Consider the following 8766-nt stretch of genomic DNA (forward strand, 5'->3'; position numbering starts at 1 on the left):
TTTTCTTATTTTTTTGTCTATGTGACCTCTGTTTTTTGGGATAAGGGAGTGTTAAGCTTTCCTGTTCATATTGTGGGGCTGGATATTAGATATTTCACATCCATTAAGGTTTCTCTTATATCGTTGGTTGCTCCTATGTTTGATGCTTATGTATTTATAAGTGTTATCTGTTCCTCTTGAATTTTTCTCCTAACCAGTATGTAGTGGCTTTTATTTCAGTTGACCATTGTTGGTTTCATGTTGAGACTGTCTGGGAACAAGATTGCTGCCCCTGCTTATTTCTGAGTCCCTGGGGCATGTATTATTGTTTTCAATCCTTTGACTTTCAGGCTATGAATTTCTTTATGAGTTAAGTTTGTTTCTTGTATACAGCATATTTTTGTATTTTGCTTCCCAACCCATCCATCACTCTATTTCTTTTAATTGGTGAATTTAGTCCATTTACATTGATGGCTTTAATTGAGATATATTGAATTAGATTTAACATGTTATTTTCCTGCTGTTGTGTAACATTTTTTTCTCCTGTGTTTAATTTTTTTCCCTATGTGGTGGGTTTGTTCTGTTTTCTTTTGAGGAGTTTTGGTCATTTTGGTCCCTCTTTAAAATACCTTTTATTAGTCTCTGTAGGGTTGGCTTTGTCATAATGAAATTCATTAGTTGTTTTTTGCCATGGAAGAGTTTCAATTCTCCATCAAACTTGAAAGTTTTGCGGTGGATAGCAGTTTTGGCTGGAATTTCTTTTCTTAGTGGACTTGTGTTTTTCTCCATGCTCTTCCTCACTTCATATTTTGAGAAGGCTGCTTTTAATCCAATGGGTTTTCCTTTAAACATGATCTGTTTGTTTTCTCTAGCGTATTTTATTTCTTTTGTTTGATTTCCAGCATCTTGACTATTATATATCTGGATGTGTTTTTAATTGCTTTGATGTTATTTTGAGTTCTATATGCTTCTTTTTTTCTCAATGTCAGATTGTTTACGCATATTTTGGAAGTTTTCTCCTGTTTTTTATGCCCATGTTTTCTTAAATCATTTGAATTGGCTTCTTCTTTCTCAGTGATGCCTATTAGTCTCACATTGTTTAACTTTTATTCGCCTTGCCGAAGTTGGATTTTTTTTCCTGCATCATCATTGTTTTTATGGGATCTTTTCTTACCTTTTCATTTGTTGCAATGATGTCTTCAAGATCTGAAACTCTATCTTCACTTTCACTCAAATGGCTTGGCAGCTTGGGATTCAGGCTTTAATTTCCTCTATATCTTTTTGAATCTGCTTCAAGCATACTATTCCTTTCCTATATTGATCATTCAAGGATTCCATTATTTTTTATAATCTCCTCTATTTTATGTATCAGTATCTTATTTACAAACATTAGAAATTCTTTTTTATTAATTTTATTGAGAAATAGATAGAAATGAGACAGTTTCAAAACTGATTAATAGGACAGTTTCAATAATGAATACATTACATATTGTTATCTTCTTAGTGTCTATTCATAGCACAGGATGAGGACAAGATATCATGTCCAAATATGATTTGTACAAATCTTTCTTCTTATTGAATTAAGAGAAAGTAACTGTATATGTATCCTATTTTTTATCTACAGATCCAAAATGGTCATTCCTTTGTATCCCCTTGCTTTGTTTATTTTTGTTAGAGATGGGTATTTCATTGCCATTTAAATATTGTAGGTGTGTGAGTTCAGCAAAATAATCCAATATACTCCAGTAGTCCATAATACTAGTGGGTTATCTGTAGGAATGGAAATGTCAGAAGTTGTTGACTTGAGCCTTTTGCAGCTCAGCATATTAATATGGCTTTACTATTTATATATTGTTTTTATACTTTTCTGCTGGATTTTTAAGACCAAGATTAAGCAACACTTATATAACAAGAAATGTATCTTTTGTACCTGATAAGGGAAGTCAAGTCCCCTCAGGATTTATCCTGTTACCCTATATAGCAGTTTTCAGATACTTTGTCTGTGTCATCCACGTGGATGAGTCACAGCCATTGCTTGACAAATTTGCTCTTTGTGAAAGCCTGAGAGAATGTTTTCTTTCCATGTGACTCTCCTTATTCACACTCTACATCATTGATCCCATTGCTCTGTGGCCCCATAATCTCCTTGATCAGAAAATTGGGGACACAACGGAGTTACATGATGTTACAGTATAGGTTCTCCTATGGCCTGAGTCTTAACTGACATTGAAAGGTTTGGGCCAAAATGTCAGCTGCCCTTGCAGCCCCTCTTTTCCTCTAAATTTTGGTCTTCAAACTTAGGTTATTAACCTTGCAGAACAGAATCTTATTATTACCTTACATCATATGCAGTTGGGTTTAACCTCACCATATGTCTGAATAGCAAACTTTTAGGGGTAACATGGAAAATGTATTTTCCATCTAGTATTGATATTTTAAAGTTTGAGTCTCTACAGAATATGGAGAAAAAAATAAAAATACTATTTTAAAGATATGAATAAACAATTACTGGTTTTTACACAGAAAGTTAGAAATCTAACTGTATACATCATCGTAACAGGACAGTCCTGTAAGATATTTTTTGTCTCTTTTCTTCTTTTATTACTTATTTTTAAACAAACGTTTAATTGAGAGACAGTATTTCAGTAAATTGTATGTAATGACAAGCAGTACGTGTTTAGAAGAACAGAATGACAGGCATTCCAAGGGTGACTCTTCTATTACATATTGCTTTCTTCAGTGCAGTTGCTTAATTCACAGGTAGCCGCATATATAGTTAGTCAGAATGAAAATCCTACCAATTATCTGCTAGTTTCTAAAACTTGCTGATATTTCTCAGGATCATTGCGTTACCCATCTTGTGCATATAAATGTAAGGCTTTGCCCCTGTCATGTTTCACAGCTTTTCTCCTTGCCCTCTCGTCATTGTCCAATTTTCAAGTCTTCACTTTCCTTTTAATTGTGTTAAACCTTTCTATTTCTATTTCTTCTTTTGAGTCCTTATACTAGGGAGACTGTTCGATATTTACACATGTGTGTCTGGTTTATTTCACTTATGAGTATATCTTCAAGTGGCATCCACTTAAATATAAATGCTTCAAGTTTTTCAGTTTATATTCAAGCCAGCTATACCCCTACTGGAAATTTTCCCAGAGGAATTTAAAACGTCATATCATAGTGACATATTTTTACCTATGCTTATAGTAGCACAGTTTGTGATAGCCAAATCTTGGGAACAACCAAGATGCTGTCACCTGAACAATGGATGAAAAAGATGTGATATTTTATACAATTTAGTATTACTCATCCATGGAGAATGATAAATATGAAGTATTTATATTTAAGTGGATGCCACTTTAAGTAATTCTTTCATTAGAGTTGTAATTTCTTTTTTAATGTAAGGAATACTTCTTATCTGATTTTCTGTACAGCTTTCTGCAGTTGCTTCTTTATAATATCTATCAATTTAGTGATTTCAGCTGTGTGATTCTCCAATTTTTCTTATGCTGGTGTCTCCTGCATTTGTTCTTTGGTGGCTCCAGTGCTGATACTGCTTTTGGCTCCTTCAGTTTTTCTTTATTTGTAGCACTATCCTCTCACATTTTGTGTAGAGCTTTAGGTCAGTTATAACCTCGGCACCTACCAAAATTCTTACCCAAGAGATATTATGTGTTTTAGGCTATTATAGTGTTGTATTTACAGAACTACAATTGCTAACACTAATAAGGGGCAATGATATTTAGCAGTTGACAATCTTTTGTATCTAATGTGTTTGTATTTTAGAGAGCAAGGGCAAACATTGCATCTATGTAGTTAAGCAGATATTAAATTGCGAATTTGTATATAAGTTATTTCCCCTACGTTCTTTCTGCCCACCCCCTTGATGTATCTTGGTTCTTCCAGGCAGTCTAGTTCACCCTGCTTCTCTGTTGCTCCTTCTCTCAATCAACAGAGAAATTGAGATGATTCTTTCATAGATCTCGGTCTAGCAAGATGTCTCCGCTTACCAGATTCCTATCTACTATGTTTGAACTCATCTAGATGTGCCTGACTTTGGTTTGGCTGCTGTATTCAGCTTCTTACTGCTGAATCCCTTGGAAGTGAACCTGTTGTGTTCCTCTGGAAAGATGTTTCACTCCTGGATTATGTGGGTGGTTCTCGTCCCTTGCCTCTCTGAAGGGGCTTCAGCTGCCGATTTTCACACCAGGCCTGTCTGTTGTAGGACATTCCCTTGAGTGTGTAGATGATCCCACACATATGTCCGGCCTGAGCTTGGGCTGAAGGTTATCTTGAGAGCTCAGTTGATTGTCTCACACACAAACTGGGTCTGTGCTGGTACTGCAGTTTTTCCAGTGGGCATGCTGGAAGGTCTCCCAGTGAAGCCAAACCTTGGCTGGGGCTGGAGTGGTGCTGCAGTAAAGCTGAATTTTTCACACCCATGCTCGGCCTGGGCTCGACAATATCTTCTAAGGTACTAATTACCAAATATTTTTCTGACGTAGAGTATATTTCAAGACTTTTTTTTTTGACTGACTTAAGAATTTCTCACAGTTCTGGAAACTGGAATTTCAAGATCAAAATGCTACTATGGTTGAGTTATCCAAATGAATCTCTTCCTAGTTTACAAAAGGAAATATTTTCATTATGTCCTTGAATAATATAAAAAGAAAACACTCATTCGTGTTCCTTCTCATACAGACAAACACTAATACCATTCATGGAAATTTGATCATTTAATTAGACCCCTAAGATGCCTAACTTCCTACTACTGTCACGTTGGAAGTTAGGATTTCAATGTATGTGTTAGGTGGGTGGATGGGATAGTAACACATATTTAACAGCAGTCTGAATTGCCTGTTCCATATCCAGCAATATATTTAAACTGAGTTATTATTATTAGTATTATTAGTATTATTATTTTGTCTTTTGGAAACAGAGTTTCACTATGCAGTCCAGGATGAACTTGAATACACTTCGTAGTCCAGGATGGTCTCAAACTTGCAAGGATCCTCCTGCCTCCACCTCCCAAGTTCTGGGATTACAGTGCTCTTCCTAATTTCCATTTCATTTTCTTAATACCATCTTTCTTTCTTTTGAACTCAGGACCCTGCGCTTTCCAGGCAAGTGCTTATTCTACTGAGGCATCTCCCCAGGCTCCAATACTATCTTTCAAGATATCTGAGTAGTATGAAAATTTTAATTAACATTTTCCTTCTAAATTTTTACTGTTTAATATCTTTAAAAGGGGAATTTTCTATGCCATTGTAGTAAATGCATTTTTCTTTAGTTTTTTCTAAGCGTTTAAAATATCTGCTCCTCTAATTAACGTTTCCAAATCACCTAGATTGTATTTTTGCATTTTGTGAATTGAAGAATTTCATTTCATCTATTTTGCAATGATATTTATCTGCTATTTATTTTTTCTGTATTTTAGGGAATGGTCTACAGGGTGTTCAGGGTCTCACTACTAGATCACACTCCTACTGATGCTCCTGTTTATAGCCTCCCAAGATTTGGACTTATAGTCACATGCCACCATGCCCAGTGTCAGTTGCTCTCTCATAGCTGCTCAAGTGCAGGGCCAGTACAGCAGGCAGGGGATTGAACTGTGGTCCCTGGGCCTGTTTGCAGTTACTTTAATCCTCTGAGCTATTTGGCCAGCCCTAAGATATTTATTTTGTAAAGTCCATTTTTTTTCAACTTTGATTTACAAAAAAAAAAAAAAAAAAAAAAAAAAAAAAAACAACAACACTACCTTTCATGTAACATGTTCTCATCTACAATTAGGCCTGTTTCTAGGCTCATGATTTGGGTTCATTTTTCTTTCTGTCCTTTTCTGTTGAATTATAAAGTTTAAATTATCAGTGGTTTGTAATAATTCTTAATTCCTAATGGGGCAAGTCTCTTGTGTTTCTTCAAATTGCATCAGTTCTTGTTTGATACATCATGTAAATTTTAGAATTAGCTACATGTCTGATTAGTGTCTTTTCTTTAAGGACCATGTTTCTTAGTAACTTGTGGTGAAATGAATCTGTATTTTGTCCTGTCTTCTGGCTGATATTGGCAAATCTTTTAATTAATATTCCATTATTAATCAGCAATAAATGGTATTAATGGAAGAGAAGGAAAATATGTAGGGAAAAATATGTTGTAGGGGCTGGGGAGATTGCTCAATAGAATAAGCGCTTGCCTGGCAAGCACAAGGGCCTGAGTTTAATCCCCGGTTTAAAAAAAAAAAAAGAAGAAGAAGAAGAAAGAAAGAGAAACAAACAAAAAGCCATGCAACTTCATCTGAGGTTGTACTGCTTTTTCAAATGAATTTGGTCAGGATGAGAGTGAAAATGTCAAAGTTTTCCCAACTATAACAGAAATACTGATCTCCATTTATTTTTTTTTTTATTCTTTATTCATGGGCCAGCCAAAGAGCTCAGCAGATTAAAGTGCCTGCGTACAGCCGCAGGGGCCTGGAGTGGATCCCCGGGCATGCCTTGCGTCCGACACACTCACCCCCCAGGTCGGGCTGAGATGGCAGTTGAGACTGGACATGGTGGCTTGTTTCTGTAATGCCAGCACTTGGGAGCCTGTAAACAGGTGGATCACTATGAGTCCAAACTAGTAGTGAGACCCTGAACACCCTGTGGACCCTTCCCTAAAGATGAAAAAAAATTAACAACTTTTCCATAAAAGCCTTAATCATTTTTTGCTAGATTCCTGGATTAAAAAAATCTGGAGTCACCACTGCGCAGCTCTGCTCCTGCAGCATGTCGAACAATTTCTGAGCCACCTTGCTCTCTTATATCCCAGCCCTTTGTAGTTAAGATGCCTGAGGAGATGCACCATGGGGAGGAGAAGGTAAAGACTTTCACTTTGCAGGCAGAAATTGCCCAGCTCATGTCTCTCATCAATAATACCTTCTACTCCAAAAAGGAAATTTTCCTTTGGGAGTCGATCTCTAATGCATCTGATGCCTTGGACAAGATCTCATATGAAATTCTGACAGACCCTTCCAAGTTGGACAGTGGCAAAGAGCTAATGATTGACATCGTCCCCAACTTGTCAGGAGTGGACACTGACTTTGCTGTACACAGGCATTGGCATGACCAATGCTGACCTCATAAACAACTTGGCAACAATTGCCAAGTCGGACATGAAAGCATTCATGGAAGCTCTTCAGGCTGGTGCAGAGATCTCTATGATTGGGCATTTTGATGTTGGATTTTATTTTGCCTATTTGGTGGCAGAGAAAGTTGTCATGATCACAAAGCACAATGATGATGAGCAGTATGCCTGGGAGTCTTCCGCTGGGGGATCATTAACTGTCCACGTTGACCATGAGGCCCACATCAGCCAAGGCACCAAAGTGATCTTCCATCTCAAAAAAGACAAGACAGAGTACTTGGAGGAGAGGTGGGTCAAAGATTGGTAAAGAAGCACTCCCTCTTCATTAGTTACCCCATCACCCTTTACCTGGAGAAAGAATGAGAGAATAAAATCAGTGATGATGAGGGAGAGGAAGATAAAGGTGAAAAAGAAGAGGAACATAAGGAGGATGAAGAGAAGCCCAAGATTGAAGATGTGGGCTCAGATGAAGAGGATGATAATGGAAAGGAGAAGAAAAAGAAAACGAAGAATATTAAGGAGAAATACATTGATCATGAGGAATTGAACAAGACCAAGCCCATTTGGACCAGAAACCCTGATGACATCACTCAGGAGGAATATGGAGAGTCCTACAAAAGCCTCCCCAATGACTCAGAAGACCACCTGGTAGTCAAGCACTTCTCTGTGGAAGGTCAGCTGGAATTCAGGGCATTGCTTTTCTTTCCTCTGTGGGCTCCTTTCGATCTATTTGAGAACAAGAATAAGAACAAGATTAAGCTCTATGTCCGTCGTGTGTTCATCATGGGCAGTTGTGATGAGTTGATCCCTGAGTACCTAAATTTTGTCTGTGGTGCGGTTGACTCAGAGGATCTTCCCTTAAACAGCTCCATAGAGGTAGAAGGCCGAAGCTGACAAGAATGACAAGGCTGTCAATGACCTGGTGGTGCTGCTGTTCAAGAACGCACTATTGTCTTCTAGCTTCTCCTTGGAGAACACGCAGCCCCACTCCAAAGGTATCTACCACATGATCAAGCTAGGCCTGGGCCTCAATGAAGATGAGGGGATTTCATAGGAGCCCAGTGCTGCTGTTCCTGATGAGACCTCCCCCTTAAAGAGGATGAGGATGCATCCAGGATGGAAGAAGTGGATTAGGAATTCCCTCTGTGGGAAATTTGTGTTCTATGCATAATGTCTCTGCAGCTCCCCAGCAGCCTGAGTGGCAATGTCTCACCTCTCACTCTGCTGAGTCTAGCAAATAATTTCTCCTGCCCTGTGTTGAAAGCAGGAAGTAAGGGCCTTCAGCTCCATCCTCTCCATAATTTGACAGCACAGTTGCAATTTATGTATTGTGATATTATTTTTTTGTTTATTTTGTTCTGAAATTAAAGTATGTGAAATAAAGAAGATGCAGTTATATACAAAAAATTACAAAATGAAATAAATCTATTGATGTTAGAGAAGCTATATTTGGAGAATTTTTTAAACAACTTTTTCATACTTGATGCGAGACCAAAAATTGTAGGTACTTGAATACAGAAAAATAACCTAATATATCCCAATAGTCCATAATAATACTGAGCTGTCAGCACAGCTGGCAATTGTCTGAAGTTGTTGATTTGAGCCTTTTACTGATCAATATATGAATATAGCTTTACATTTTAAACTTTGTGGTTACAATGTTCTGCT

General features: G+C 37.4%; 1 pseudogene; it reads left to right on the forward strand.

Moving 5' to 3' along the window:
* The first annotated feature begins 6798 nt into the window (after positions 1 to 6798).
* LOC101575964 lies at positions 6799 to 7992 on the forward strand (annotated as a pseudogene).
* Positions 7993 to 8766: the final 774 nt, after the last annotated feature.

The sequence above is a fragment of the Octodon degus genome, unplaced genomic scaffold, assembly GCF_000260255.1.
Source record: "Octodon degus isolate 3935 unplaced genomic scaffold, OctDeg1.0 scaffold00371, whole genome shotgun sequence".
Taxonomy (NCBI): domain Eukaryota; kingdom Metazoa; phylum Chordata; class Mammalia; order Rodentia; family Octodontidae; genus Octodon; species Octodon degus.